We start from the raw sequence: 19,281 nt of genomic DNA, 5'->3' as shown, positions 1-19,281 counted from the left end.
TATTTTTCAATAAAGGAGCCAGAAACACTCAATGGAATAAAGAGAGTTGCTTCAATAAATGGTGCTGGAAAAACTGGAAAGCCATATATAAGTGAATGAAAATGGATTACAGTTTGTTCCCATATACAAAAATTATCTCAAAATGGATCCAAGACCTAAAGATAAGACCTCAAACAATAAGTTATATAGAAGAAAATATAAGTAACAAATGTATGACCTTGGTTGTAGAGAATATTTTATGAACCTGACCTCAAAGGCAAAGGAAGTAAAAACAAAAATAAATGAATGTGAATATATCAAACTAAAAAGTTACTGCACAGCCAAAGAAACAGGAAAAACAAACAAACAAACAAATAAACAAAAAAAAAAACAGAGTATCTCCTAGCTGTCTAGGTAGGAGATACTTGCAAACAATAGCTCCTGAATAGGTTTAATTTCCAAAATATATAAAGAACTCAAAACTCAACATCAAACAAACAACCCAATAAAATAGTTGGCAGAGAACCTGGAAATAGACCTCTCTCAAGAAGACATACAAACAGCCAATAGATATATGAAACAATGTTCAACTTCATTGCAATTAGGGAAATGCAAATCAATCTAGATTAAAATACCACCTCACAGGTGTTACGTTGGCTTTTATAAAGAAGATAAGTAATAACAAGTGTTACAGAGGTTGTGGGAGAAAAAGAAACCTTCATTCACTGCTGGTGGAAATGTAGACTGGGACAGCCTCTGTGGAAAAGTCTGGAAATTCATCAAAAAATGAGAATAGAGCTTCCATATAATCCAGTAATTCCTCTCGGATATATACCCATAAAACTCAAAATTATGTATTTTCAAAGATATATGAATCCCTGTTCATTTCAGCAGTTTTCATGGTGGCCAAGATATTGGAGTAAACAGAGTATCCTGTGATAGAGAACTGGATAAATAAGATGTGGGACATATACAAAATGGAATACTACGCAGCCATTAGGAAGGATGAAATGATGCCATTTGCAACAAGATGGATGGACCTTGAGAACATTACGCTAAGTGAAATAAGTCAGACACAGCTAAGAACCATATGATTTCACTCAAATCCTATATAATAAATAGGTAATATGCAAATTGACCCCCAGGCCCTTCCAAAAGATGGCCTCCCCAATGTGGTCACAGATGGCTGCCATAAGATGGCTGCAGGGGAAGGTAGTTGTTGGTGATCAGGCCAGCAGGGGAAGGCATTTGGGGGTGACCAGGATGTCAGGGAAGGGCAGTTAGGGGCAACCAGGCCTGCAAAGGGACCAGTTAGGGGGTGATCAGGTCGGCAAGTAGAGGCAGTTAGGGACTATTAGGTAGGCAATTAGAGTGTTTAGTGGCAATCAGGTAGGCAGGCAGGTGAGTTGTTAGGAACCACTGCTCCCGGATTGTGAGAAGGATGTCCGACTGCTGGTTGGGCCTAAACTGGCAGTCAGACATTCCCTGAGGCATCCGGGGTTGGAAAGGATGCAGTCCAGGCTGAGAGACACCCCCTAGCCATGCACGAATTTCACACGTGAGGCCTCTAGTATTGTAATAAATATGACTGATGTTTGATAGGTATAAAATTTATTGATCACTTTGTAAGGTATACAATTGTCTAATCTTAATGTGGTGCACCTGAAAGTGAAGTAATGCTATATTTCAACTACAATTGAAAAATAAAATAAAAAGAGTATATAGCAATGGAATATGACTAACACTGCCTAGTGAGTTTGGAGGAGAAAAGCCAAGAATTTATGAAGTCAAAGAAGACAGGAGCTGATTAGTTTTCCTACTGAAAGAATAAAACATCTGTGGTTCCTGCATCCAGAGCTGCAAACATGAGGACAGACAGTGAACAGTATGAATGCCATTAGTAACGTTAACAAGAGTGCTGGAAGTCAAAGACTGATATCAATGCACTAAATATAAGTAGAAGTTAGATTAAAATCGATTGACAAGTGAATTGGACACGAGGTATTGAAGACTGCATGTTATTTTTGATTTTGCAAAAACAACAAAGAATAGAAGTAAAATTGAAATGTTGAGCATTTAAAAGTTGTTTTTAGAAACAAAATAAGATGCTTAACAATGTGCCTGACCCATATTAGTGCCTTAAAAATGTGAGATCCTTCCTTATCTTGCATATATATTTTTATAACATGTTTATAATTATGACACTAGAATGTTTTCTCTCTTTGTAATAGAAGATATTAGTGGGAAAATATCCAAATTGAATGCTACTTGAAACAAACCTATTCCACCTAAATAGTCACTCTACATTGTTTCGTTTGTCAAAAGAGTAAACAAGTGCAAGACATTATTAAAGCAACATGTTATGGTTTAACAATTTTAAAACTACACAACTTGTTAAAGAGGCAGCACTAAAAAAGCATGTTGCCTGGATCTATTCCCTCTTTACCTTACCTATTTTACATAGAATTCATTCACACGTGTGTTTGGGTACAGTCCTGTAATCCCAAGAGTTCTACTTTCACGTCAGTCTTGCACTAACTTTAATTCTAAGAAAATCAATTAAATTATTTGGATCTCAGGGTACTTATGTGAAAGATGTAGAATGCAATCTGAATATTTAAGATTATTCAAGTTTTCAAATTGCTGAGTTTTACTTTTTGAAGTGCCATCTGCTAGAAGAAATACTTTTATAGCAAGAGCATATATCAATTTTAATTTTACTTTGTTTGCTGGTTGTAGGACATTATTATATGTAAGAAATGAAAGATTTACCATCAAGAAAGTAAAATAAGTTATGATTTTATAAAAAGACTAAATCAAATATTAATTCATATTGGAAATTGTAGCTCAGCATTATTTTAATAAGAGACACTACTTATTTAAAATCCACATAATTTCACTTCTGGAATTTATGAAGACACTTTACTTAAACTTGGCTAAAGCAGTGAAAGCCGTCTTAAATAAGGCAAAGAATAAAGTTGATCAGAGAGTTAAGGTTCTCTTCCAATAAAATCAATATTTGGTACCTTACTATCATTAAAGTTATTATTAAATTCTTTATGGTAGTTGGTAATTTATTTGATGGAAGAAACTAAATTTTATGACTATAGAAAGTACTCAAGTATTTTAATAGATAAAATGTAAATTGATATGTAAATGATAGAGAATGTACTTATAGATTAAGGAAACATCTGAGGTTACTGAATTATTATGGAATCTGATCCACTTAATAGGTTTTTAAGAAATTAATATGATTTATGTACACATTAAATGAAAGGAGTTTATTTCTAAAATCAATTCATATATATATTAATGTATTATTTAAACAATATTATATTAGTGAAAATATATCAACTTTTACTATATAGAGTCACTGAAATGTGAACACTCGAGAAGCCAGGAACTGAAACCATCTCTCTGAGGTAGGCCTGAATAAATATGGTTTGAATACCTACCATAGGCAGGCAATAAAGTTTAAGAAATAGATCAACTTGTATACTTAAGTTTGCTATTTTCACTATATTTTAATTTATACTGATACCAAACCATTCAGGGAGAATGGGAAATGATCAGTTGGTAGTCATGGACAGGAGAACCTTTTATTTAAAAATCTTTCCCCATCTCAGCCACAGCACTGGTGACCAGTCAGGGTTGCCACTGCTGGCTGTTCCAGGTGGAATGTTGGGTGTCATCGGGTCTGTTGTGGCCAGAGGATCCATGGTGACCAGGCAGTCCCTGGTCCATGGAGGCGCTGTGGTCCTCTGCAAACCTGGGCTTCAGGCCCATTCTTGGGAAGCTGGGTGAGGAGGTGATGGATCTGCTGCCACGTGGCCTGGGCTCACGGCTCCCTGTCCCTCTCCTCCTCTGGAGTCAGTGGCGTGCCCACCTGTCATTGGCCTCTTGGTGGGTCTCATTTATGGTCAGACTGTTTGTTCAGTCGACTTTATGTAAGCCGTGAAGCTCAGCTGCCAGAAGCACTGGCCGCACAGGTTGAGGAGAGATGCCAGCTCATTGGCCAGTTGGGTGCAGCTGAAGAGGAGTGCAGGGAGACCCAGTCATCCTTAGAGGATGGCAGGAGTGAGAAACAGGCATTCAGTATACCCAGCCTTGCCGACACTTGCGCAAAGGCCACCATGACCTACAGGTCGCTGGAGCAGGACATTAAGTCCCTGGTTCATGAAATGAAAGAAGAGAGATCTAAACATCCCACACAAGAGGAGCAGATGGCGGAAATGCTAAAGATGCTGAGGTCCCTGGAAGAGGTCGTCAAAATCTCCACTTCAAAACCTGCCAGATGCTGAAGCCAAGTCCTGAAGGTCCCCTCCTCAGGAGTGGGCCTGGGTCTTAAAACAGCTATTTCCTCATCTCCATGTGGCCTCTCCAGCTGCCACTGAGCCTCCTGCCTCCACCTCCACATCCACCTCCACCTGAGGGTTCCTGGGCTGGATTCTTCCTCCTCCACGTGCTCCTACATAGAGGAGTTTCCACATGTAAAGGACATAAGACTTGGTGTAACACACCAAGACATGTTTGGATTTCTCAATAGCAATGAAAGAAATGCTGTGACTTCTTTCATTATTTAAATGATGCATCTTGGACTCAAAATGAATCTTCATCAAACAACATTTCTTAGACTTTTGTGATTGTCATATGATATATATAGTAATCTTGTAAGTCAACATTCATATTTTATTCTCTTAAATATTCTATTTAAAATTTAAAATATATTTAGCATTTCAATAGAAGACTTCAATTGTAAAAAAAAGTCAATAAAATTTTGGAGGTTTGTATAATATGTAGTACTTATTGTCCTATTGTATTTTTAAAATGGTATATATATATTAGACTTTTCTAAACTTAATTTATATAAGGTAATATTTTTATTATTTTATTTTATTGTTTAAAGCATTACAAATAGTAGTACATATACCTCTTTCTTTTCCCCATTGACTTCCCTCTGGCCTCTCCTACCCACCCCCCTGCACATGCCCTCACCGCCCCCCCCCCCGGGGCAGTGTATTGTGTACATTGCTTATGGTTATTTGCATGCATACAAGTCCTTTGGTTAATTTCTTACTTTACCCCTAACCCTCTCTTGTCCACCCCCCAACCCTCCCCTGCCTTCCTGATCCATGATCTCACTCATTAGTGGAATACGTGTATAAAGAACATTATAAACTGATGAGCAAAAATAAATACAGAGACAAAGAAGCATTGAACTACAGGAAATACATGTTTAAGAAGAGCCTATATTCCTTAAAAAGTAACGTTTGTTTTGATTAGAGTCCTTTTGTTTATAAATATCAATCATTAATAAAACAAATGCATTAAGCTCTCTACATTTTCAGTTTACATGAATAATATGTACATATATTGCATTTGCCTAGAGTTTGGATGACTTGTCTTTCTAAATAACCAGCTCATTTTTTGCTTTAATATTATTGAGAAAGAAATATCAGACAGTTAAAATTTAGAACTCTCAGGAAGGTTTATTTATAGTTCCCAAATCATGCATCATTTTTTGCTTATTCTGTACTAGCTGAAGGTACAAATTCTCCTGGACTGGGATCCAAATCATTTCCACATGTGATGGAACCAGTGTTCCCACCAGCCTATAGCTGAGCTTCTGCATTATATTGTGCCTATCTGGGTCAGGCCATGTAGATAAGTTTTTTTCTTTCTTTCTTTCTTTCTTTCTTTCTTTCTTTCTTTCTTTCTTTCTTTTTTGTTTGATCAAATGTGAAAGTGATGAAGTGATGAAGAATATCTCCAAGAGCTTAATACTATTAGGCCTTGGAACAGACATGTCAAAAAATAAGGAATTCTGTCTAATATGACAGGGTATTGAAAAAAAAATAAATCAGGAGACCTCCTGTTCTGATGTTACATCTAATATGCTTTTTATGTGTGTGTTTTTTTCTTTATGGAATTTTGCTTTGATTTAAACTACCTTATATGACACTATTTATATTCCATAAGAACTTTCCACTTTTGGTATATAATTCAATTATTTTTTTTAGTAAATTTACTACTTGTTCAACCATCACCATAATTCAGCTTTAGGCAGTTTCATCACCCCAATAATATCTCTGATGTTCACTTAACAAATGTGCTTTTGATCCTTCAAAATTGTTCTACTGACCGTAATTTTGATTCCTAGTACTTGAAAAATAAATCAATTTATTTTAAAAGTTGGAAAAGACTTGTATGCTCCATTTTATTATACATAATCTCCTTTTTACTGAAGGTCACTCACATAGAAGTATGTTTCATTTCTGAGCTATTTGTTAATTATATCATGCAAATGATTAAGACATATATCTTCATTTAGTTTCTCCCAAGTCACAACTTGATCCAAGGACTTCGGCAGAGTTGTTCTTTGGTTGGTGATCCCCTAAAGAAGTGAAATTGAAAATGTGAGAAAGTTAGTAAGGGAGTATTGTTGAGCTAGTCTCCTCTGTGATCACTGAGATTTACTACTGTTCAGTATCCTTGGGTAAATTTGTACAATGTGCCTCAGGGTTGTCCCTGAAAAATAAATTAAAACATTGAGATTTTCCTCATTTTATTGAGGGTTTTTTCCATGGTGGAAATTCATTTTATACATTTAAGGCTGCCCTTTCAATGGTTGGAGTGATTTTGAGAAGACAGCATGTCATTTTTGCAAGTCATTTCACTCAGTTGAAGTCTTAGCATGGACTCAGAATAACAGAGCCTCATGTTATTTAGAAGGTTGAGGGAACTGCTGTTAGCAGGCTGGAGGATTCAAGGGTATTTCAGCCACATGTTTCAATCTCAGCTCTCAGCATGCCATTCCTTTTCTGCCTTGTTCTCCACAGTAGGGTCCTGTCATATGAGGTGAGTTATCTAGTTTCAGTCTCCCACTTGGAGGGTCTGTTTTCTAGGGCGACTGTTAGTAGAAACTGTCCTTATTTGGGTTCCCCCCCCAAAAAAAAGGGGGGGACTAAAACAAGAACTTGTGGGTAGTGATTGCTTTGGGCAAATATTCCGATAGAGTAGGAAAAAATAAGACTGCATTATTGATTTGTTTACTGCTCTTTGTCCCTCTAGCTCAATCCACATAGAAATACCATAAAGAGCCTTTACAATGCACCTCACAATTTTCCTTCTGAAAGGCAGAGTCTATGGCCTTTATACATTGCCCCTGGGAAATTCAGTGATCATAGTCTTCCATCTTCTAAGTTGTGCAAGCACATAGCTTTGAAGAAAGTCCACATAAGAACAGCAGCAGAGAAAAGAGAGAGGAGGAATGAGGGGTAGGGAGAGGAGACTTGGCAAGGACGTTTGTACAGTGTGCTTTTCTTTTTGAAAATAGATAAATTGAGGATACGGGAATGTGGTTCAGGCCCATCTGCTAAAATATGGATTTGAAGAAAGGTGAAACTGGACACATCTTATGTAAAAGTTTCCCAAATCAGGTTTTCTTTTGTTTTGAAAGAAGCAGTGAGCTACTTGGAAATGACTACTGAGACTAACTGAAAACAAGGCTTATCCCATGGGTTGACTCTGTAGACAGGACTTAACCAAAAGTTATTTATTTGCTGCTCCCTCCATCTGGAAAAAGTTGTTAGAGGTAAGAAAATTGTTTGGCAAAGATTACCTGAAATTATTTTTTTAGCCACTCACTATAACTGTAGCTACCATAAAAAGATAATTTTTTTTGTTTTTTTTTGTTTTTTTTTTTAATAAGAAAAAAAAGAGGGAGTGCATTCTTAACCCACTCTGACAGGCATAGCCGCTTCACTTTATTGGGTTCTTCTGCAATTTTAAACAATTCTTTTATAGAACATAACTGCAACAGTGGTGGTTTAAAAGCCTAGTACTTGGATGTAAGGCAATTGACCTTGAAACAAGAGCTATAACCCTGTAAAACAGGTGATGTGCATGGATAAGGTTCACTCTCAGAAGTTACTGATTTTAAGAATATCAGTATATTGCTATGAGGCTGTTTGATAGAGCTCTATATAAATTTTTAAACTGTTCCTTAAATTCAGTGGGCATATAAAGGGAAAGGAAAGTTACATTCAACTTTGTTAATTTATTGAGATGTTTAAATAATCTGAGTTCTAGAGATCCTAAGCAAGAACAGAGAAAAATGAAAGATGCAATATTTAAAATCACTCTGCTATAGAGCCTATATGTTGTATTCCCCCACTCCAATTAATAGATTGAAACTTATCCCCAGTGTGACAGTTTTAGGTTGTGGAGTCTTTGGAAGGTAATTGGGTCATTGAAGATGGAGCCATTATGAATGAGGGTTAGTGATCTTATAAAGAGATCCTCTTGCCCCTTCCACCTTGGGAAGATACTGCAGGAAGATAATCTGCTATAAACCAGAGAGCTGGATCTCACCAGACACCTGCTCTTCTACTGACTAGATTTTGGATTTACAAATCCTTGGAAGTATAAGAAATACATTTCTGTTGTATATAAGCCACCTAGTCTGTGGTATTTTGTTATAGCAGCCTGAAAGTACTAAAATACACCATAAATAACTGAAATTTTGTTAGAACTTAGGTTCTCACCATAGGTAATGCTCTGAGCACTTGGTCAACTTACCAAGGCAAAACAATTCACACATTACCATGTTGTGACCTTTCTTGATGGGTTACATTTCAATATGGCATAGATATGTTGGTCAAGGACAGCGATTTTCAACCTTTTTATATCATGGCACACACAAACTAATTACTAAAATTCTGTAGTACACCAAAAATACATTTTAGAAGAGCTGATAAAAAAGATATAAATTTGATTCATTAACATCAGAGGGCTGCTATCTTTTTTTTTTTTTCTTAATTTGACAATTTAAAGGAAAATAGATCACTATCCTTAATTAGTCAGGTATTGCATGTTTAAAATAATTGTTGCAGCACACTAGTGTGCTTCTTGTGGCATACCAGTTGAAAATCCTATTAGAAGGAGCCTTATATCCTAATAGAATAGCACAGATTTTAAGGGACACTGTAGTTGAAAGAGGTTATTAAAATACCTAGATCCCATTTACTTGCATTTGCACTCTATGGCCTGCTACTGTATTGCTCCATTCTCTTGAGAATCACATAAGATCAGATACATAAGGTAAGACAAGTCCTGCCCTCTTTCCTCAAAATTTGACTAATTAAGAAAGCTGAACTCCAGTTTTCCCTGCGAAACTAGACATTGCTTAGCTGTTCCTATTACACATTGTTATTTTTTTCAGTTACCTTTTCTTAAAGACACTTAAATATGATTTCCAATCTCAGGCTTTAGGAAACCCAACCTATGACATATCTATATTGCTGGTTGCATGTGCACATAGCTGTTCAGTCTCATACAGTCCCATGTTTGGCTTAATGTTTTGCTGTTGTCCTGAGATTTGGAATTGCTGAAGAAGGAGTCCTTAATTTCCATTTTTACTCAAATCTATTGACATCAAACTTTAAGGTTCTAAAATACCAGTTTTTACACATGGAACAAATCAAACTATTATCTAAGAATTAGGACATTTTATAGTTTTATGTTTTATTTTTTATCTTGATTTGATCAAAACAGGAAAAAAAAACAGTTCAAAACAGGGAGCTTCTATAAATAAAGCCCATAAATTATATGAAAGAGGTATAAATTCAGTATTGAGATACCTCAGGAATCTGAAGAGATACTATGGGGTCACAAGGGTCAAGTTTCCCCTAGCATTATTTTGCCAGCTCAATAGAAAAATACAAATGTTAGAAGTTCTAAGGAGAAAAAAGTCATAGTTTGACAGGTTGGTTGGGATATGAGTTTTGATTGCCTCCCAATATTAAGACAAAGACAAAAGTGCACTATTTGTTCTTTAATAGGGCTATACTATATATACCCCTTATTCCAGGCTAGTGCAGTTCCAGTAATGAAAGACAAGCTTTTTTTTAAAGAGATGTAAGCAGAATTAAGTTAACCTTGATATTCCTGGAAGGAAAAAAAATTATGTAGAAGATTAGACCTTTAAACATTAAGCAGAATTAACAAATATTACCTCACAGAACTTTGGAAACAGGGCACATTCATAATTAACACATTATATGAAAATGGGAGTTGGCACTTCAGAGTTCCCAAATAAAATCAGTACCAGGGCTGTCCATTTCTTTCTTGGAGACTGGTGCAGAGAGTAAAGAAGTTCAATGAATTTGATAAAGAAACAGACTTGAAGATTTATCAGGAAGTCAGGTTGGGGAGAAATGTAGGAAGATGCTATTTTGGTCTATGAACTATTTATCACACTTTCATTCTTTGTCTTTCTGACCTTATCTGTAGTCCAGGGAGTTAGCAAATATTTTAATATCATTGTTCTATGAATAAGGAAAAGACCATTGAAGACCTGAAAAATATGGTTGAAAGGATTTAAGTAGTCATTTTAAAATAAGATGTTAAGTAGTCATTTAAAAAAACAGAATAATTTTATTAAAATGTGTTTAATTTTATTTCTGAAACACACAGTATAGTCTATATAATAATATGCTGCAAAATATTTGAATAAGATAATAGATGTGTAGATTAAAAAAAAAACATCTGAGGCTATTGAATCTACTGAATCTGACTCACAGGCTTAGTAGGTTTCTTACTAATTAGTGTGACTTGTGTACACATTCAATGAAAGGGATTTATTTCTAAAATCAGTTATTATATATTGGTGTATTATTTAATATTATATTAGTGAGAAGAGGAAGTTGATAATATCTAATATAAATATCTCAGATGGTACATAGTATTTTACAAAATGAAAAGAACATGGTTTTGTATAAAAATTTTTCTATAAAATTGATAATGATTAAAAAATAATGAGATAGTCAATGATCATATATCTTGCAACATAAACTGAACTTAACAGATAATATCTCTACCTGTTAATTATCAATGATATTGTTATCAACAAGAACATCATATTCTTATTCTAGTTTCACTGAAGAAAATGTGGACAATAAAAACCATGCCACTGAACAGAATTTTGAGTGTTTGATATGACTATCCTCTTTATCCTATGGAGGTGGCCAATGCTATAGATCACATGTGTCAAACACAAGGCCCGCGGGCCAAATCCGTCCCGCCAGGCCTTGCAATGTGGCCCGCACCGCGCTGTCATCACTGCACTCCGCTGCGTTTCTATCACAATGACAGTTTATGACTGTTCAGTAAACCATTTGGCCTGCGATTTAGGCTGGATTTTAGATTTTGGCCCCTTCTCTGATTGAGTTCGACACCCCTACTATAGATATATGATGACTAATGAGAAATCTTTTATAATTTTACCAGTTAGTTAAGGACTAAGGAAAAGAAGTTGGAGGACCTATGACAAAAATGCCTAATAAAGAAGAATGTGGATAGTTCTCTGGAAAAAACACATAGTTGAGGTTTTTGTGTCACACATAAATGCTCACCAGAGGAATCCACTACAAAAAAAAAGTTATTAGTAATTATGTGGACATCTTGTCCATTTACCATCCAGCCTGTTTTTACCAGACACCATACTGTTTGGTCAACAGGTTGATTTAAATGTTAGTCTGTGTGAGAAGGAGAAAGTACGTGTCTATCCTAGAATATGGCCCTTCAGAAAGTTTCAGAAGTGCTGAAGACCCAAACCACCAATGGCAGAGTCCACTACTGAACCAGTAATATTGAACCACTACCTGGGCAAACAGATGGGATATTTTTATCAAGAAGAAGGCTTCAATGGCTCCTCAATGTAATAATCAGTAATTCAGGATATGAATTTACCTTCCATTCATGCAATGTATTTGTCCTCTTTCTCAGTGAAGTACTTAAATTCTTTATTCATGATCATAGTAAAGATAATTTATAGTTCTTCTTATTAAAAAAATTCATTTTATAGCCAAAAAGTGCATGCAGAGAGTACAGCTGATGGAATTTTTGGTCTTAAAATGTGCTCCATCCATCAACCAAAAACAGCTGGCCTGATAAAAACACTGGTATCACCCACTGAGAGTTTATTATGGTTGCTAGATCAATTTAATTTTGTTCTGTCAACAAAGCCAAAATATATCAGTCCAGGAGACAAGATTTATTGAAACTAACTTTTTTCTCAATTATACCAAATTTCTCCAAGTTCGGGTTTTGAATAATCATTCCCTTGAACTATAAGGTAAGACTGCCACTTGGCCATTTTAGTATATTTATAATATTAAATTCCAGGTGAAGGAGAGAATCTACACTAATAAAAAAGAAAGCCTTGCCAAAACTGGTTTGGCTCAGTGGATAGAGCATCGGTCTGTGGACTGAAAGGTCCCAGGTTTGATTCTGGTCAAGGGCATGTACCTTGGTTGAGGACACATCCTCAGTGGGGGGTGTGCAAGAGGCAGCTGATCAATGATTCTCTCTCATCAATGTTTCTAACTCTCTATTCCTCTCATCCTCTCTATTAAAAAAAAAAATCAATAAAATATATTAAAAAAAGGAAAAAAGAAAGCCAAAACTGTTTTGGCTCAGTGGATAGAGCATCAGTCTGTGGACCGAAAGTTTCGGTTCTGGTCAAGGGCATATACATTGGCTGTGAGCACATCTGTGGTAGGGGTGTGCAGGAGGCAGCTTGTCGATGATTATCTCTCATTGATGTTTCTAGCTCTTTGTCCCTCTCCCTTTCTCTCTGTAAAAAAAATCAATAAAATATATTTTTAAAAGATGCAAATTGACCATACATCTGTGATGCTTATCAGCCAATTAGAAGTGAGTATGCAAATTAACCCGACAAAGATGGCAGTGGCCCCACCCCCCCAGCCACTAGGGGCCTGTAGGAGTCAGAGAAGTTGGGGGAGACAGAGAAACTGGGTGCCAGCAGCTGAGGCTGGCTGAAGCCTAGGAGACAAAGAAGCTGCCTGCCCCATGATCCCAGGCCACAGCCAGCCTGAGAAGCCACCCACACTGCATCTCAGGGAAGATGGAGAAGCTGCCTGCCTGCAGTCCAGACCATTTTCTGGATGTTTCTCTTAAAACTTTAATTTTAATAGTAAAAAGTAAAAGAAACTTGTAACTTTTAAAAAGAAAGCATTCAACTTGTAACAACTGGATCACTAAGCATTCAAATTAATTACTTCACTGGCTGAAGAAACCCAAGTAGCTGAAGTACTGACTGAGGAAAAAATATACATGAGTTGGTTAATAAAAAATAAATTGATTTATATACATTAAGGCCTCATGATCAGTCACTTATACAAGTATTTAAGCAAATATGTGTATATTTTGATTGTAAATTACATATTTATATATAATCACTTTGGCCTATTCCATGTCCCCCCCCCTTTTTGTTTTTTTTTTGTTAATCCTTATCGGAGGATTATTTTTCCATAGACTTTTAGGGAGAGTGAAAGAGAAAGGAAAAGACAGAAACATCGACGTGAAAGTAACACATCAATTGGTTGCCTCCTGCACAAGTTCGGACCAGGGCCATAGCCCTAGAAGCCTACAACCAAAGAACATACCCTTGACTAGAATTGAACCTGGGATCCTTTGGTCCACAGGCCAAACCAGCTAGGGTCCCCTCTCTCTATTTACTGAGCCAAACCAGCTAGAATCCCCTCTTATTTCCACTGAGAATGTTGGTTGTGATCAACTTACGATGTCATCTATAGGTTATACATTTTATAGGTAATAATTCTCAAACTACAATATAATACAATATAAAAAGTACATTCCATGGAGAAAAATATCTTATGAACTCCTCTATTCTCTGGGCCAGATGAAGTTTTCAAGGACAAGCTGATCTCAACATAGCTTATTTTATTCTTATTTCCCACTGATCCCATGATGTTGCATATATGTGTCTCTAAGACTAACAAAGGCATGATGATGGATTGCATTAGTCTACTCCATAAAAAAAAAAAAAAAAAAAAAAAAAAAAAAAAAAAAGCTTTTGACTTTTCACTATTGCCTATCTGTGGGAACCATGCCAGGGTCCCCAGTTGGTCATGCCCAATGGGAGCACAGAGGCCTTGTCAATACACCAGAATGGCCAAGGCTGCTCTGAACATGAGCCTAATTGGGTGCCCAAGGCAAAGATACCATGAGTGGGTGTAAAGACACATGGTACACTGTGCCCTTCAGTAACCCAAATGATTGATGTCACTGTTGGTAGCTAGCCTTCTTTGTCTCTGGAGTAACATACAGGTTGCTGCCCGAGAGTGTGTGAAGAAGTCTGCTAGAGAGAGAAGCTGGGCAGAGCAGAGGCTAGAGAGCTCAGAGAGGCTGGAGAGGCTACTGAGGCTGAAGCTCTAAGGGAGAGCTCAGATATAGCTACCATGTTAAGCAGCCAGGGTGCTGGGCAGGGGAGATCGGAGAAGCTGCTGAGCCAGAGAGCTTAGCTACTGCTCTCGATGTGAGGCAATGAGTCTAGGGGGTCCGGATAATAGCTGTGGATATAGAGACCAATGCTGCTTCATGAGAAAGATGTATATGCAGTGTCCGACTGCCTGCCTGATTGGACTTTGTTGTAAAGGACTGTTTTGTCTGATGGCTTTATAGCCACTGGCTTTTGCAATAAAGACATATTTTCAAAAATATATTGTTATTTATTTCAGAGAAGAAGAGAGAGGGAGATAGAGAGAAACATCAATGATGATAGAGAATCATTGATCAATTGCCTCCACCACATCCCCCATTGCGAATTGAGCCTGCAATCTGAGCATGTGCCCCTGACTGGAATTTAATCCAGGATCCTCCAGTTAGCAGGCTGATGCTCTTTCCACAAAGCCAAACCGGCTAGTGCAAGACTCATTCTTTTTTTTATTTTATTAATATATTTTATTGATTTTTTACAGACAGGAGGAGAGAGGGATAGAGAGTTAGAAACATCTATGAGAGAGAATCATCGATCAGCTGCCTCTTGCACACCCCCCACTGGGGATGTGCCCGCAACCAAGGTACATGCCCTTGACCGGAATCAAACCTGGGACCTTTCAGTCCACAGGCTGACGCTCTATCCACTGAGCCAAACTGGTTTTGGCAAGACTCATTCTTATACACCCACAACTTCGCATGGCTTCTCCATCTCAGACCTAACACCTGTAACTAGTGAGCAGAGGATAAAGGAGGTACTTGGACTAAGTTCCTAACAGTAGCACATTGGGCAGGGTTTGAGAAGGACCTGCCCTGGTGTAGTCATGAATAATTAAGAATACATGGACTCAAAGCAACTCAGAGCAGCAGAACCGTGCAGAACTCCTGCTGTCTCTGACACTATCACATACAATTTACTGTTACCTATCATAGATGAAATGTTGTGTGCAACTTTACCCCAGTCTTCCTTTCTAGATTTATTCTCATCACACACCTTCTCACTGTATACAGCAACATCATGACACAATTATTCATTATTCAAACACACCATGTACTGTCAGTCTCTGTTCCACACTGACACCCTCCCATTGCTTGGACTGCCAATTATCATCACGTTCATAGTTTCACTCATGAAATCCAAGACATAAAATTTCAACTATCTCATATCTCAGAGGAAAACTTCCTGATTCCCTTAGCAGATTAAATCAATACTTCCTTTGTACATCCATAGCACATTTATTTCTACATAGCAGGAATTACAAAATATAGTGACTGAAAAGATGAACACACATCTACCTCAGGAATTCTTATTTATTCATCATTTTATTCCCATTGTTTAACACACATATAGCATAGACTGGCTGAATCAATGAATTAAATGATTGTTTTATGAAAGTATTATAGCATAATTAGTGATCTGAACATAGATAAACATCTTAACAGTAAAGCAAACAGTAGTGGTTAAGGGCATCAGAAATTATACAATCTATATAGCCCTCAATTTTCCTAATTATAAAATAAGTGTAACAGAATCTACTTCAGCAATCTGTAGTGAGGTTGAAGTGAGAAAATCAGCACATAATTCTTTATAATCATCATTCTAACTGATAATTTCTCAGCAAACATTAGCTATAAAAGCAATTACAATTATCAGGTTTATCATATGCTCTTTTTATTAACTACATGGATCCTGGAGCCACCTACTTAGATGGATGTCCCACTTTATCCTTTACTAGTCAAATGACCTTTAATAAACTTAATCTCAGCTCTTTATCTCTATCCTATATAATAAAAGGATAATATGCTAAGTGTCCAGTCATCTGGTCATCTGTTCAACCAATCAAAGTATAATATGCTAATGAATGCTAAGGCCACTCAACTGCTCACTATGATGTGCACTGACCCCCAGGGAAGATGCTATGATGTGCACTGACCACCAGGGGACAGACACTCTGACCAGTACATTAGCTTGCTGCTGGGGTCTATCCGATTGGGACTGAGCAAGATGGTCTGGACACACCCTGGAGCCCTCCCATGGTCCGTCCCTGGCTGACCAACCTCCTGTGTCTTTCCCTGGGCCTAATAATGCATTGGTGGAGTCCCTTGGCCTGGTGTGCACCCTCTTGCTATCCAGGAGATGTTGGTAAGCTGGTTTTGGCCCTATCCTACAGGCCAGACTGAGCTAATCGTGCACCAGGCCTCTAGTAAAAGCTTAAGAGTTCCCACTTTCATCAGCTTTTTTTACAAGAATGATGCTTAGAAAATCTCTGAAAACAATAGATACTAAATGATTAGCTCTTATGACTAAACTTAGAGCAAATAAAAAAATAAGTAATAGTAAAATTTACTACCATTCTCCAATTAAATGATCTTTATAGTTAGGTGATGGTATATTTTCTAATTTACATCAAATGTTAAAATGAAGAGTCTGCATTTTTTCATGGATCATTTCATTGTGTTAATTAGACTTTAAACTTTTAAAACATAATCACCATGCATATAATCCTTTAATATTTCACTGGAACTGTGATTAATGGAAAACCTGGTGTTTATACAAATAACAATCTGAAAGAATGTCCCCAAATGATGCTTTTAAAGTAGAAATACACACACACACACACACACACACACACACACACACACACAGAGATTCTATGAGTATAATGTTGATTATACATGGAATTTTCTGCAGTAGCGTCTGACACACTTGTTATGAAGGCAGCCAGACCATATTTATTCAACATTATACAAACAGGAAAAGTTGAACTGGCAGCTTCCTGTTTCCTAAGTACATCAATCAGTAATATCTAATACTCACAGCCTCTTTAAGCAAAGTCTTTATAGAGTATATATTAATTTATTCAATTTGTTCTCTCTCTAAAGACTTGCATGAAGTCTTTTGAGGGCACACTACCTAAGACACTTTAAGTTGTTACATTAAACAAAGGATCTAATATTTTAGTTGAATAATGCAAAGATTAACTTTAGGAGATAGCATTCACTTTAAATATGAGATATTTGTATGATTATTAAGGTCACTGATATATATAGAACATTCATTTTTTAGGTATAATTAGTAACATCTGACCCATAACTATTATTATCTTATATGGGACAAGCACAGATAGAAATAATCACTATGAAACAAATGGACTATGATTTTCTTTGAGATGATAAACTAAACAATCACAACTGCCTTTTCATTCCTACTGCTTTTACACTTCCTACTTTAAAAGAATTATTTTAAGTGTTATGATTTACAATGTGATGATTGAAGTATTGGAAGGAAGAAGTTAGGTCTATTGCTGTGAGACCTGAGAAAGCCAAGAATGATTGATGCTACTAAAATCAACAGGGCATTTTACATTCTATAAACCAATTTTATATTCAATTTTACTTGCCAATGTGAATGTGTATGCTCTAACACCTATCTACAACATCCCTTTTTCTAGTGTGTCTACTCTTCCAAATGTGGGGAAAAAGTCAAGAAGCATTAGTAAAATTTGACTTGATACACAGCAATACATCACTCTGACCTAGAGGCATGTTCTTGCTGAGCAGCAAGGCATCTGAAGATGTATTAAGTAATTCACCTTCGGGGTCATTTTCCCTTGTCACTCACACAGCATGTAACCTCTGCCTCACATGAAGAAGGTAAATTATGTACAGCATGCGTAGGAAGGATATGATGAAGGAAAATGGCATTTGTCTCTTCAAGTCTGGCATGTATCTTCAACAGCTCAGCCCTTCTGTCAAAATGACATCAGAATATAAAGATTTGGGAAATGAAAGACACTATACAAAGGAATGTCAACTGAAAAGAGTAACTATAAACTGACCATTTTCCTCTCATAATAAAATGTTTCATCTTTAAACTCTCCAAATCATGAACTTTTGTACATGAGTATATGTACAAACTCATTTCATAATTTATACTAATAGAAGGGTAATATGATAATTAGGGTGGACGTCTTCCAGAAGACATTCTGGACAAAGCTTCAGAGGTTGCAAGGGCCAAGCCTCAGGCAGCCAGAGGCAGCTGCAAAGAGCTGAGGCATAGCAGGGAAGGGCCCAGGCTCAGGCTGGCAGTGGCAGCAGCAGCGAGGTAATGGAGGCGGCATCTTCTCTTGACCAATCAGGTCACCTCCCGCAGAGGGAGACCATACTGTAGCTTAGGCTGGGAGGCCGAGGCAGAGGCAGTTAGGGTCAATCAGACTGGCAGGGGGGGCAAGATAGGGGTCAGGCAGAGGCAGTTAGGGTGATCATGCAGGCAGGCAGAGGAGTTAGGGGTGATCAGGCAGGCAGGTAGGTGAGCAGTTAGGAGCCAGCAGTCCCAGATTGTAAGAGGGATGTTAGACTGCTAGTACAGGGATTGGCCTAAACCAGCAGTCAGATATCCCCCGAGGGGTCCCAGATAGGAGAGGGTGCAGGCCTGGCTGAGGGACCTTCCTCCCCATGAACAAATTTTATGCACCAGGTCTCTAGTAATTAATAATACAAAAATGTAGAGACTAACACAATTGTTTCATAATTAACTTTAACTCTTTAAATTTGAAACAACTATAGATTCACGGAAAAATGAAAAGAAAAAAAAATTCAGGGAAGCACTATGTGCCTATCATCCACATGTCTCCTAAGAGTAAATAGAATATGACTATGATACATTATTAAAACAAGAAAATTAATGATTGACCTCTTAAAGACATTATAATTACAAAGATAATTTAGAGATTAAAATTTTAGACTCTGTTTAATATTATAAGTAAGTAGTAAACAGTTTAGCCTCTTCATTTTTATTTCAAAGAATTAAGGACTGATGCTCTTTTTCATTAAAGAGATTATAAGCACCTGGAACTACAAAACAAATCTGTCTGTATTGTTTAGTACCAATAATTTGCTTTGAATTTGTTGAACATAAAGATGGTGTAAATTTGCATATAATAAATGTGAATGAATAAATTTAATTTTATTAACATTTTT

This window comes from Pipistrellus kuhlii, unplaced genomic scaffold, assembly GCF_014108245.1.
Source record: "Pipistrellus kuhlii isolate mPipKuh1 unplaced genomic scaffold, mPipKuh1.p scaffold_m20_p_2, whole genome shotgun sequence".
NCBI classification, from domain to species: domain Eukaryota; kingdom Metazoa; phylum Chordata; class Mammalia; order Chiroptera; family Vespertilionidae; genus Pipistrellus; species Pipistrellus kuhlii.
The sequence above is the reverse complement of the archived record's forward strand: the minus strand, read 5'-3'. Positions refer to the sequence as shown.